General features: G+C 32.7%; 1 protein-coding gene and 1 pseudogene across 11 annotated transcripts in view; one reads left to right on the top strand and one right to left on the bottom strand.

The window, feature by feature from the left end:
• Window positions 1–13,977, bottom strand: part of MAGI2 (membrane associated guanylate kinase, WW and PDZ domain containing 2) — a 1,604,868-nt gene that overhangs the window by 1,495,348 nt on the left and 95,543 nt on the right. The window lies entirely within an intron of this gene.
• Window positions 10,831–11,921, top strand: LOC105750703 (annotated as a pseudogene).

Here is a 13,977-nt window from a genome sequence, read left to right as displayed (position 1 = left end):
ACAAATATTCATGAGGTCCTACATTCACTGGCTCAAAAATGAAATATCTTGTATTTAAATGAAATCATTTTCTCCATCATTTCTCATTCATCTCTTCTCAAGTAGATTTAAATTTTAAGCATAAAAATAGATGATATTTGAATTTTCTATATCATTTCAGTTGTTGTTTTTCCAATAGTAATTGCCCATGACTCTATGTGTGATGTACTTTTCCAAGTCTCTAATTTTAACAGTGATATTTCAGGAGATGCCAGTACATTCAGTAGAAAGGCTAAAGATTTTGAGAATTAATCTCTACCTAAATCACAAGGTTATTATTACAATGTTACTCCTTTATATATTTTTTTCTAAATATTTCCTTTTCTACATAACTGTTAGGACACCAGACCACCCACTCTCTAGCATAGATTGGTATAATAACCTCATTTAATTATATGAGTTGTGTGTTTGCTATATATATTCAAAATAATTCTAAAACATCTAATAAAAGGGTTATGGTAACATGTTGGGGGCAGTTAGGGGATATAGTAGATAAAATACAAGGTTTGGAGTCAGAAAGGCATGAGTTCAAATTCAGTCTTAGACACTTAGCGCTTTATGACCCAGGGAAAGTAATTTAAACTCCTCCAAGGACTGTTGTGCAGATTAATATTTATAAAATGCCTTGCATAATGTCTGGCATATAATTGGTGTTATAAAAATGTATGTTATTAGGAAAAAGAGGAGAAGTAGGAAAAGGGAAAGGGACAGAAAAAAGAAAAGGGGAAACAGTACGAAAAGGAGGAGGAGTACCTAGGTGAATAGTGGCAATAATACTGTTTAGGAGTGAAAATGGCAGTCATGAAAAGAGGAAAATTCATTGTTACCTCTAGGGTTCTCAAAGTTCTTAGCAACTTTAACTGCTAAAATATAGAAGTCTTGGAGAGCCAGAACTATAGCAACACTTTTTGAATACAAGACAAGTAATACAAAAGTCAGGATGCTGGCTTGAAACTGTAATAAAACCCCTATTCTGAAAAGGATGCAGGGTTAAAACTAGAAAGAGGTCGTTTGAAGTGTAATAACCAGTAAACATATTGCTAAAGGACAAGTAATACAATAGCTCTCCACATTTTGGTTTTCTAGTGTAAAGTCCTGGTTGCCCTATGAAAATTAAGAGCTCATGGAAAACATTATCTCTGTCCTATACCCTAGTGATTATTCCCTATTGTCCATTTCATACTATATGACAAATACATACATACATATATGTGTATATATATATATATATATATATATATATATATATGTTTGTGTTATCTGCATTACAGTTCTTTGGGCATGTTGCCTTTCATTTAAGTTCTTTTACATTAATAGAAGAAACTTAGCAATTACAATATCCTTATTTATTCATAGAGAAAAAAAGTTTGGGGAGTTAAAGATGATTAGAATTCAAACTAAATTGTTTTATATATGCAAAGATAACCCCTCAATTCATTTCAGTTCGTTTTATAACTATTTAAATTTTTAAGCAAAAAAAAAAAAATGAACAGGAGAAGAAATGGTTGGCATAAAAATACTACTGAATTTTATGTAATGAAGATTTAAATGTTACATAATTGGCTAAAATATTGGCTAAAAATTGGCCTAAAATATTGGCTAAATTTGGCTAATTGGCTAAAATATTGGTTAAAAATAAGTTGACATTAGGATTAATTTCCACAAAGATTTAAGGGTCTGGTTTATAGGTTCATGTGCCCTATTCCCATCATGAATTCATATATGATATCCATCTTTTGATATTTCAATAAATTCCAATGCTTTGAACTGTACAAAAGAGTTATAAAACTATATTTCCATGTAAAGGATACACTTAAGAAACTTAAAATAAAAGGGAAGCTTCATGTCCCTTTGTTGGATAAAGTATGAAAAATTACTGGATAAATAAAGTTTAAATATTTCATTATTAAATTAATTTTCCCATTATTTAATTTTTTTTAGTAAAATATAGTTTTTCATTATCCAAGTATGTTTTAATTATAAAGATACTGCAAATGATAGGATATTTAGCTTAAAAATACATCTGGTATCAATAATCTTGAAATAAAAATACTATGCAATAGAATAGAACATATGCATATATATGTATGTATCTATATATGTAATATGCTTGCATCTTCTGAATATATTGATGTAAATATATGTGCATATATAGATACACAAATATTCTGAAGAACTGTATATGTTTATGAGAGAAACAGAAACAGGGATAGAGACAAATAAAGAGGATATTCTATCACATAGAAGAACTTTAAAATATAGATATCCAAATTAGTTGTTAAAATAAAAAAGAAACTTCTTATAGATATAAAGTCAGAAAATCTATGTGTGACTTTGAAGTATAATGGCTAATACTTAGCTATAATTAATTTTTTGACCATGAACTTCATTAAATTTTTAACAATATGTATGATTAAGAAGGTAGGATTCTTCCATAAGAAATCATCTAAAAATAATAAGAAATTATTACAATTAATCATGTAAAGCAGAGATACAAAATGACTCATAACAATTCATGCTGATATGATTTGTTAAGAAATATCTTATTTAAAGAAGACTGAGAGAAACCAGGAAGTTGTCTGTGCTCTCCCCACTTTCCCTAGGAAACAATATTAAATTAAGTATTGAAAAGAATTCAGGAGTGACAGAATCCACCAAAATTGGAGTGAATCTTACCCCAAGATAACTAAGAAGAACATCAGGAAAGGTCTGTATCTTTTGAGTAAAAGGGAACACCAAGTAGCACATGGAGTATCCAGGCAAGTCAGTGGGAGACTCTTAGCCACAGAAAGAGCAGCAACCAAGACTCTGAGTTCTAGTTTTTTTGTTGTTTTTTTGTTTTTTGGATTTTTTTTTTGTATAAACATATTTATATAATTCTCTTGCTGCATAAGAAAAAGCAAATCACAAAAATGAAAGTAAATGAATAAGAAAATAAAATGAAAGCAAACAACAACAAAAAGAGTGAATGTCATGTTGTGATCCACATTTCCACAGTCCTCTCTCTGGGTATAGATAGCAATCTTTGTCACAAGATCATTGAAACTGGCATCAGTTATCTCATTGTTGGAGTCACATTCATCAGAATTGATCATTGTATAATATTAATGTTGCTGTAAAAAATGATCTCCTGATTCTGCTCATTTCACTTAGCATCAGTTCATCTAAGTTTCTCCAGGGCACTCTAAAATCATCCTGACAAAAATAAAATATTTTTAAAATTAATAAGATGAGATCTGAGGCCCACAAGTTCCAGATAAGAAAGAAAAAAATCTTTGTGATCAATATAATAAATAAGATTGAAAATCAGAAAATAGACAATGGATATCTTTGATTCTTAGAATGGATATGAAGTAAAGAATAGTAAATCTTTATATATATATATATATGACATCACTTATTGACAGAATTGGTACTAAGATGTTTCTAAATTTCATAGGAAACCTAGGTTTCTTTTATAAGAGCAACTTTGAAATGAACATTTCTGTCTTTGAAATAGCAAAAAGAAGGAAATAAAGAGCAGAAAAAGGAGGAGGAGGAGGAGAAGGAGGAAGAAGAATTAGCAGCAGAAGAACAAGAAGCAGCAGCAGCAGCAGCAGCAGCAGCAGAAGAAGAAGAAGAAGAAGGAGCAGCAGAAGAAGAAGAAAAGAAGAAGGAGCAGCAGAAGAAGAAGAAGAAAAAGAAGATGATGATAATAGTATATTCTAAGTTTAATAACAAAGGTACTGCAGAAGAATCATGTTAACAATTCAAATTTTTGACTTGTTTGAAATAACATTTTAATTAAAATGATTAAAACATCAAATCACATTATGGTATTGCAAAAATGTATAAAATATTATAATTTCTGGTGACATTCCAACTTTTAAAAGCACTTAATTTGAAAGATTGACTTTCTCTAAGAAATGTGAATTAGTCCATGAGGTACAGATCTCATATAACCCAAAGCACTTATAGAATGACATGTGCCTTAAATCTTTCTTTTTGTGACTTCAATATTTTAAAGTATCAGCTACTGCAATGAATGATCAAAATGAACAACTATTTTACATTATTCAATGAGTCAAACTAACATAGTCATAAAGCAAACATGAATTGCCCAATACCAATCCCTATTGTTTCCCTATATAAAGGTCACTGTGAAGTATAAATTCAATGTAATTTTTAAAAAATCTTTGCTTGCTAGGAAAATTGTGTGTGTGTGTGTGTGTGTGTGTGTGTGTGTGTGAGAGAGAGAGAGAGAGACAGACAGAGACAGAGAGACAGAGACAGAGACAGAGAGAAAGAGACAGAGACAGAGACAGAGATAGAAACAGAGAGAGACAGAGACAGAGAGAAACAGAGAGAGAGACAGAGAGACAGAGAGACAGAGAGAGACAGAGACAGAGAGACACCTGGGAAATTAAGATATAATTTAAGAAAAAAGAAAAATGGAAAAGAAATGAATGAAACAACACAATTTTTGTCCTCCCCCTCAGCACAAGAATCTTTTATAGCAATACCTTATGTTTATAGGGAGACAAAAAGTAAGGCACTGAATTTTCATGTATGTTTTACTAAGCATGGAATATCAGTGATACATAAATGAATGGAATACTATGCAGAAAAATGAATTAATTTGAGGAGATCATCCCTAGGTAGTAATTTCTGAAGTGGAACTCAGTGATGAAAAAATCCCTTTGAAATTACTATGTTAGCTGACTCTAAAATGTCACTACTAGAATGTTTAATATTGTCACACTTGAGAATATCCAAATATTCCACAAAGATGCTGCTGCTGCTGCTGACATAGTTTAAAAAGACTAATCAATATTCATAGGCCTATAATGAATGAAACCTAGTAGATATGTTATTTAAATAGTAGAGAATATAGGAAAACAAAACTAACCATGTTTACAGCAATGCTACAATTTTTAAAAGATGGATTCATACTGCTTTTGCCAAGTATAATGCTGAAAGTATCTAGTGCTTGTGAATATTCATTGAGTTTTAATGGGTAAAAAATACCCTTTACAAACTTTACATAAATTCCCATATCATATTTAGAATAAATCAATCAACTAAGTGGTACAAATATTCTTATACCTATTATTTGCATCATTAAGCTTGAGTCTCAGAATACATAAATGACTTGTCTAAGTGCTCACAAGCAGCAGAGATGTAGCTAAACCCCATAATTTTTGGACTTCAAGTCTAGTACCACTTAATACAGGAAGGCAAATGATATCAAAAAATTCACTGAAAAAATTAACATTAAGAAAATGAAAACCATAACCTTAAAAAATACAATAAATTATGCAAAATTTGAGGAACAAAATTGGTGGTTCTTACACACTTTGATAAAAACATTTATTATATCTTATGATTAAAAGAATACTCTCTACAAAGGTAGAAAACATTTATTCTAGGGAAATATTTTTAATGTAACAGGATAAAATTTCATTTTAAATTTGAATAAATAGGAGATGATGAGACATAGAGATACTAAATCTGTTGACTTAAATAAAGTCCATTTCTAAGTCAAAAAGGAAACCTGGCTATTCACACACACACACACACACACACACACACACACACACACACCTTAATCATTTTTGTTACTTTCCTCATTTTTAGTTAACTTATTTTTTCTTATAATGACACCAAGAGCTTATATAATATAAATTGTTTTGATTTAGTCCTCATATTTGTTACTGAATATAAATATAATATGTCACTTAAGTTAGACAAAAATCTGTCAAGGAGTGCAAAAATGTTTGTAGCAGCTCTTTTTGTTATGGCAAAGAATTGGAAAATGAGTGTATGCCTATCAATTGGGGAATAGGTGACTAAGGTATGGTATATGAAAACAATAGAATATCATTGTTCTATTTTAAAAATGATGAACAAGCTGATTTTAGAAAGAGATGGAAAGATTTATATGAACTGATGCTGAGTCAAACAAGAGGAATAAGGAATATATTGTAGACAGTAACAGCAAGATTGTGTGATGATTAACTGTGAAAGATTTGGTTCTTCTCAGCCACTCAGTGATCCAAAGCAATCTCAATAAAGTTTGAATAGAAAACACCATCAGCATTTAGATAGATAACTATGGAGCATAAATATAAATCAACACATGCTTTGTTCACTTTTTTCTGTTTTATTTTCTCTTTTGGGTTTTCCCTTTTGTTTTGATTTTTCTCTCCCAACATGTCACAAAGAAATGTGTATTTAAAAATTCAATGTACATCTATAACCAGAAAAAAATAAAATAAGTAATATTAAAAAAAAACTATCAAGAATAGAAAGTTTTGTGAGAAACATCACCAGGTGAAATATCCTTTTTGGGAATATATCAGATGTGCATATCTGAAAGTCTGATATTCATTTTTGACAATTTATATGAATAATAACGCCCTTTGCCACATCAATTGTTGGCATGATGTAAAAGGACATAAAAAATAAAAAATATATAAGAAGTAATTACACAAAAGAAATAGAACTTTTGTTTCTCCCCAAAAATATGTTTTGAAGATTGTATCTTACACTTGAGAATTTCTAAACAGATTATCATTGGCTGTCTTGAATAAGTTTAATTGTAGAAAATGTTCAGTGATACTTTATGCAGGATGGATTCTATGAGTCTTTCTTCAACTTTCAAACTTGGCAGATATTACAGTGGAACCAGGAATTTATTGGAAACATTAAATACATTCTTTAAAGTCAACTTAAAACTTAAAACAATCTTTAGATTAGAATGATTTTATGTCAAGCTTTTTATTCTGGAATCTCTAATGAATAACCTGCTGTGTCACATAGCTTTCATCCTCCACAATAATCTACATTAGCAATCATGTCTAATAAAAAAGGTGAAATCACATCTTTCTTCAAGAAAATCATTCTTACTGCAAATTTATTCAGTACTCTTCAAACATTAAAGAAAGAAAACACAAAAAGATTTTGAAATGAGAAAAAATAAAACTAGGTGAATGTTGCTGGACCTAAAATGTTCCCAATTCAAGGCAATAATTATTTTTAATGTCATACTGTTGTTTGAAGCATAATTTCTACTTGCAAATAGACTTGCAAAAAATTGGATACAGATAGACTTGAGTTTAAGTACTGCCTTGGACACTTACTCGTGGCATGATCATGAGGAGAATTACTTTCTCTATATCCCAGTTTCTAATTTCTAAGATAAGGGGCTTTTATTTCTTGGTATTTATGATTCCTCCAAGCTATAAATTTGTGATTGAAGAACTGCTCCTGATGAAGTATATGAAAATTATTCCTTTCATATACATATGCAAATGCATTCACACACACCCCCCCCCCCAAATAAACATTCTCCGGGATATACCTATTCTAAGTGAAAATGGATCACAAAATACAGTTAAAATTCATTATGACACTTATGGTTTCCATCAGGCTGACAATTTTCTCATTAGAAGTCTCATTTTATAATGAAAGCAATGTAGAATGCATCACTACACAAACAGAAAATACATTTTGACCCAGAGTACAACTATCATTGATTATTGACTGATCATGACTGTTAAGAGGTTATTCCACATTATAGAGATATGTATTTAAATAAAGTATAATGTTAATAATGTCATGTCTCCAAAAGCAGTTACTTAATGAATGGGGAAATGATTCTAATGAAGTTCCAACATATCTGTCAGCTACAAAAGAGAGAACTACAATCTAACTCTATAGTACTGTCTACAATCTCTACACTTTCAATGTCAGAAATATTACAATGGATACTCAAAATAATGCCTGCGGTCACTTCTGTAACTCTGTATACTCTCTTAGTATTGGAAAACTGAAAGTGAGGCTTCTTTAACTATTCAAACAGTGTGAAATAGCCAGGAGCTGTGATTTCTTCAGATTAATAAAGAATAACCCAAAGGACTCACAAGTCAAAGCACAACTAAAGAAACAGTCAAAGCTTCTACTTTACACCACTTCAGACTTTTTGACAGTCCATCCTGGGAGACCTTATTTTAGCTTCAAAGTGACACACAATGCAGGTTTTATTCACTGACCCAGCAATCATATGCAAGACACACTGCTCAGTTGTAGTCTAGTTCAGAAAGAGAATTTAAATTCTGACTGTGGTTATGATGGTCCTTAAAAAAGAAAATGCTTTTCAAGTAATATATTTGTTTTTACCAGAAACTTTAAAATATGTGTCATTCCTTCAATATAATCTCCCAAGACTTTTACTCATTTTACACTACATATTAGGGAGATGAGTGAGTTCTCAGATATGTAGTAAGGTGCTTAGAACATTAAATCATTGTGTAGATCACCGTGAATTAGAAAAGATGAACAAATAGCCATGTAATTTCTAGCTAAGGTAAACCTATATTTTGAGGTATTAGGCACCACGGATACTTCTCTTTTATGTCTGCTCCTAGATTGAATAAACTTTACTATTTATAAATTCTTTATAGCTATATTATTTCATTAGAAATTTCTATTCAACAATACATGTGTCTAATATTTGCAAGACTGTGCTAGGCATGAAGGAGTCAAAGAAAAATGGAAACAATATTTTTTGAGGCACTTATTCTACTGGGAAGATACAACATGTCCATAGATTAAATATATATGATAATTTCAGAAAGAGAATTCTAACATTCTTCCTGTCCAATCATCTAGACATCTATACTATTTTTAGAATTTATAGACATATATATACACACATATCTATGCATATACACATACTTGAGTTAAGGTTAGGAAAAAAGAATAAAATAGATCAAATTTCATCTGAGAAATATTTGTTTAAAATAATTTTATATCATTTAAAAACAATGAAATTTTCAACTGAATTCTATCATTTTGTTATCAGTCTTAGAATAGTTTACGTAACTTGGTGTATTTTCCACATTAAATAATTTGGTTAATTTTTTTCTCTAATTTCACCAAAATTGTTTCCTCTAATTTTTGTAAAGTCATCTTCAGTTTGCATAGCCATCATCTCTGACCACTGACTAGTAGATTCAAAAAGTTGCTTTTTTTTTCCCTTGTAAATTATTCTGTAATAAGTAATTTTTAAACATTTAATACATACAAAAGAAACTCTGCTTGACATTGGAAAAAAACAGGAATCTGTTTGATTCTGTGAAGTACTAAATAGTCCACAACATCTTAGGAATGGAATAGAGAGAAATAAGGAGAGAAAATTTCAGGAAGATTCACTTTGCCTCAGTTTTCTCATCTATACAGTGATTTGGAAAAGGGAATGACAAATTAATAGAATACCTACCATTTGAGTTTTTCTTAGCAATAGTTTGTCACTATCTTTTCCAATTCATTTTACAGATGAGAAGACTGAGGCAAACAGAGTTATATTACTTGCCTACGATCAATAAGCATTTGAACTCAGGAAAACGAGTGAGTTTTCTTGATTTCAGAACTGGCACTCTATTTATTGAACCATCTAGCTATTGTCATTATTTTATTTATAAGGAATTTGAGAAGTGAAAATGTTATTTTGACCAATTTTACACAACTAGTAATACTTAGCATTTAAATAGCCCTTTAAGGTTTACTAACCAGTATGTTCTTATTTTATTAAATGTTTGAGGACATATTTGCACTCTGATTTCTTATCTCTCAGTCCATCACTTATATACATTGTAACCTAGTCCCTAGTGAGTGATATTTATGTAATCTCCTGTCGGATAGGGATCATTTTTTTTTTTAGCTTACTAAAACTGTCTTATTTCTTCCTATAGTATTTTCTATATTTTAGTTGCATAATAAGTAATTGTTGAATTGAATTATTATAATTATTTTTCATATAAGGCAAGTAATTAGGAAAACATTATTCCCTAATTATTAATGATATTCTTTCCAAGTTATACTGATAGAACTTTTACCAATTACAAATCAATTTCTGAAACTTCTCATCCTATTTCCTTTAACATATGAAACCTCGGGGCAGCTAGTTGGTGCAGTAGATACAGTATTAGCCCTAAAGTCATGAGGACCTGAGTTCAAATCTAGCCTCAGACATTTAACACTTTCTAGCTGAGTGACCCTGGGCAACTCATTTAACCCCAGTTGCCTCAGCAAATATAAATAAATAAATTAATTAAAAACATATGAGGCCTAGGTCTTTCATCCTACCTGTCTTGTAGTATATCTGGACTTATGATATTTACAAACGGACACCATTTCCAATCTTTTGTGAAAATCAGAATATTAAGATAAGAAGGACCCTACTCAGGAATGACAACCAGGTGGATAAATGGATAGAATGCTAGCCCTGGAGTCACTATACCCCCAAGTACAAACTTTTTTTTTTTTCAGAAATTCACTAGTGATATGATTCTGGATAAATTATTTAATCTCTGTTTGCATCATTTCCCTTAACTGGGGATCATCATAGCACCAAACTCCCTGGATTGTTTTGAAGAGCAAATAAAAAGGAATTTTTATAGCACTTAGCGCAGATGAGGCTGGTGTAATTTTGTTTCCTTCACTTGCCCTACTATTAAAATGTTAAATAGAGCCTAGACCAGCAGAGGGAGCAGCCTCAGCCACCACAAACAGTGCTCTCTCTCCCACCTGCCTTTGGCCCAAACCAGGGTTGCTCTTTCCATTCCCCAATTCTCCTCTGACCATTTGTAGATGACTCCTACCCTTCCCACCTGCCCCTACTGATCCATCCTCAGGCTCTTGTCCTTCTCTTTCCCATCCAATCCCCCTTTCTCCTTCACTTGCCTCATACCCAAAATTTTTGACCTCCACTCTCACTCATTATCAATGACATGACCATTTTACAAAGTCCAAATTCCCAGAACACTGCACAACATGGACTCTGATGTGGTTGAAGGTGGATTATATGGCACTCTCACCATCTGGTTATTTATGCATAAAAACAAACTTAGAGGCATTATTGGAAAGAAAGGAGAATCAATCAAGAAGATACATGAAGAGAGTGGTACACATATCAGGATGTCAGAAGGAAAAAGTCCTGAGAGAATAATTACTCTAGCTGGACCCACTAATGTTATTTTTAAGTCCCTTCCTATAACCACTGACAAACTGGATGAAGAATATCAGCAGCTCTATGACTAATAGTAAAGCTGCTAGTAGATCCCCACTCACCCTGAGGCTTGTGGTCCCTGCTAGCCAATGTGGTGTCTCATTGAAAAAAGAGGATACAAGATCAAAGAAATGAGAGTATAGGGACTGAGGTTCAGGTGGCAGGGGATATTCTACCAAACTCAATTTAGAGGGTCATCACTTTTGCTGGCATCCTGCAATTTCTCATTGAGTGTGTCTAACAGATTTACTTGGTCATGTTGGAAGATATCTCCCAGTCCCTCTTTGAAGGGCAGGACAATCCTATACTGGCTCTAGCTATCCAGCTCTCCAGTCATCTTTGCAGTTGGTCAGGACAGGTATAGCCCAAGCATCGATAGTGTGAGCTTTCCCCCAAACCACCCTGTCTAAGTGCCTCAACTATGGAGTGACTACCTCTAGAGTACTATATAGTTCAAGGGCAGTATACCATTCCACAGCCAGATTTGACCAAGATGCACCAGTTGGTAATGCAACAGCCTCACTTTCCCAGGAAGCATGCCAACACTTGATTCAGTGGCATTTAATTCAGAGGTGAAAAGCTATTAGAAAGGTTTGGATACATCTGTTCAGATTACCTCTCATGAGTTCATCATTCCAAATGACTGCTCAAAATCAATGAGATTCATCAGATGACTGGAACTCTGATCAAAATTGTCAATCCAATGGGAAGATCTACTCATAGGCAGGTTACCATCCCTGGATCTGCTGTCAGCATTAGCTTGGTTCAGCGTCTAATCAATCTAATCAAGATTAGATTTTCCTCACAAACTGGTGGTATGGGGAACAGCTAAAACAATGCAGACTTACCCATAACCCCTTCTACTATTCATATATCACCCATGATCCATGCGTGTAGTTTTTGAAGTCAGAAATTCCAGGTTTTAAATAGTTTCAGTTTCTACACAAATTAATCATCCACTCATGATTTTTTAATTACATCGTTTTAATTCCTTTCTCTATTCAGCCGTTAAACTGAGAACCATATTTTGATTTATAAGCCCCTGCTAGTTTTTGTTTGTTTGGTTAATTGATCAGTTTTGTTATTGGTGATGTTGGTGGTGGTGATATTAGTTTTTGAGGGTTTTTTTTGGGGGGGGAGAGCTCGTGATTTTTCCCATTTTTGACAATGAAATGTAGGATATTAGTAAATTTGATTTTTAGTTTTGTAATATCAGTAATTTTTAAAAACAAAATATTAGATTGTCAGAAAACAAATTTCTTAATATTAAAACATGAAAAAATTGTTTTGAAGACCTTGTTTTTAACAGTAGAAATGAAAGAGAGAAAGACCAAACAGATAAAGCAATGCCATTGGCAGGAGGTAGCATGGTGCAATGGGAAGTGGATTTGAGGCAGAGGACATGGACTTGATGCTGATCCTTCTACTTTTGACCTGCATGATCCTGGACAATTTCTTTGGGCTTTAGTTGTCTCATGTATAAAATGTAGAGAATGACCTAGACCTTTTATCTAATTCTAAATTTGCGATCCTCTGAGCCAAAGAAGAAGTTAGATAAAAGATAAAATTGATCTCCAAGACTTCAAATTTTAGAGCTTTGAGTGGAGCAGTGAATAAATTTGTAGCGTGCCAATCAGAAGACACGAGTTCAAATATAGCCCATGACATTAACCACTGTCTGCTTCAGTTTGTGTAACTAAGAAATGGGGATAATATTAGTAACTGCCTCTCAATTTTGTTCCAAGGATCAAATGAGACAATATTTTAAAAATGTCTAGCATGGTGCCTGTCACATAGTAAATGCTTAAATATATAATGTTTCTGTCATTCTTTCTTTTTTTTCCTTCCTTTTTCTTCCTTTCCTCCTTTCCAAAACATGAAAACAAAGGAATCCCTATTCTCAATGACTTTACAATCGAATGAGGGAGACAACATGCAAGCAAATACATACAAATATATACAAAGGATATATACAGTAACAATAGAAAATAAGTAAAAAAAAGGCACTGGAATTATGAAATATTAGGGAAAGTTTCCTATAAAAAGTGATATTTTAGTCAGTGTAATTTTCCTGTTAGTTTTCTGGAGGGCCTTCAGACTAGCCTTGGTCTCAGCAGAATAATCACCATGAGAATAGTCAGGGATGAAGTCCAAAGTCTTTATTGTCTCCTTCACAGTCTATCTCTTTCCCCTGGGGCTGGGCTAGCTTTCTGGAGGTCTTCAGGAATAGGTCTTGATTTCAGTAGAGGAATGCAGGAGGCAGGAAAGTCACAAGGATGGTGGTCAAGTCCTCTCTCAAAGTGCAGGAGGCAGGAGAGTCACCAAGAGGCTGATCAAAGATGGAGTCTGTGTGGCTGATTTTGTCCTCAATTTAAAACCTCTATTACAATTACATTATCTCTAGAACTATTACATAACTATGCTAAGTAGTAAGTATATGTAAACTAGATAGCCATTGCCTTATCAATTCCACTGAGTTAGGATTAAATCCATCATACTGTGTGAAGACCAAGTTAGCACCCTGGATACCTTAGAATCAGTTGGAGTCAGGATAAGCAAAAGTCCTTGACCTTTATTCTTTGTTGAAGTGAGAGGAATGGACACAGAAATCTCCACCTTTCTGATCTTGCTCAGTGATCAGTTGTCATGGAGCTCTCAAAGAGAAGTGCATATAACTGTCATTTTTGAGGTCCCTTCTTTTGATCTCTTGTGATTTTCTAAAGCATAGGCAATCATATTTTTAACCATTCAAGTCCCTTTTCTGAATTGAAAGCATAGAAGGTTGCCTGACCAGAAGTCACTCTGGCTTGTCTTACTCCACCCTCTAATCCAGAGGTCCTCAAACTATGGCCCAAGGGCCAGATGCAGCAGCTAAGGACGATTATCCC

This window comes from Sarcophilus harrisii, chromosome 5, assembly GCF_902635505.1.
Source record: "Sarcophilus harrisii chromosome 5, mSarHar1.11, whole genome shotgun sequence".
Classification (NCBI taxonomy): Eukaryota; Metazoa; Chordata; class Mammalia; order Dasyuromorphia; family Dasyuridae; genus Sarcophilus; species Sarcophilus harrisii.
The sequence above is the reverse complement of the archived record's forward strand: the minus strand, read 5'-3'. Positions and strand labels throughout refer to the sequence as shown.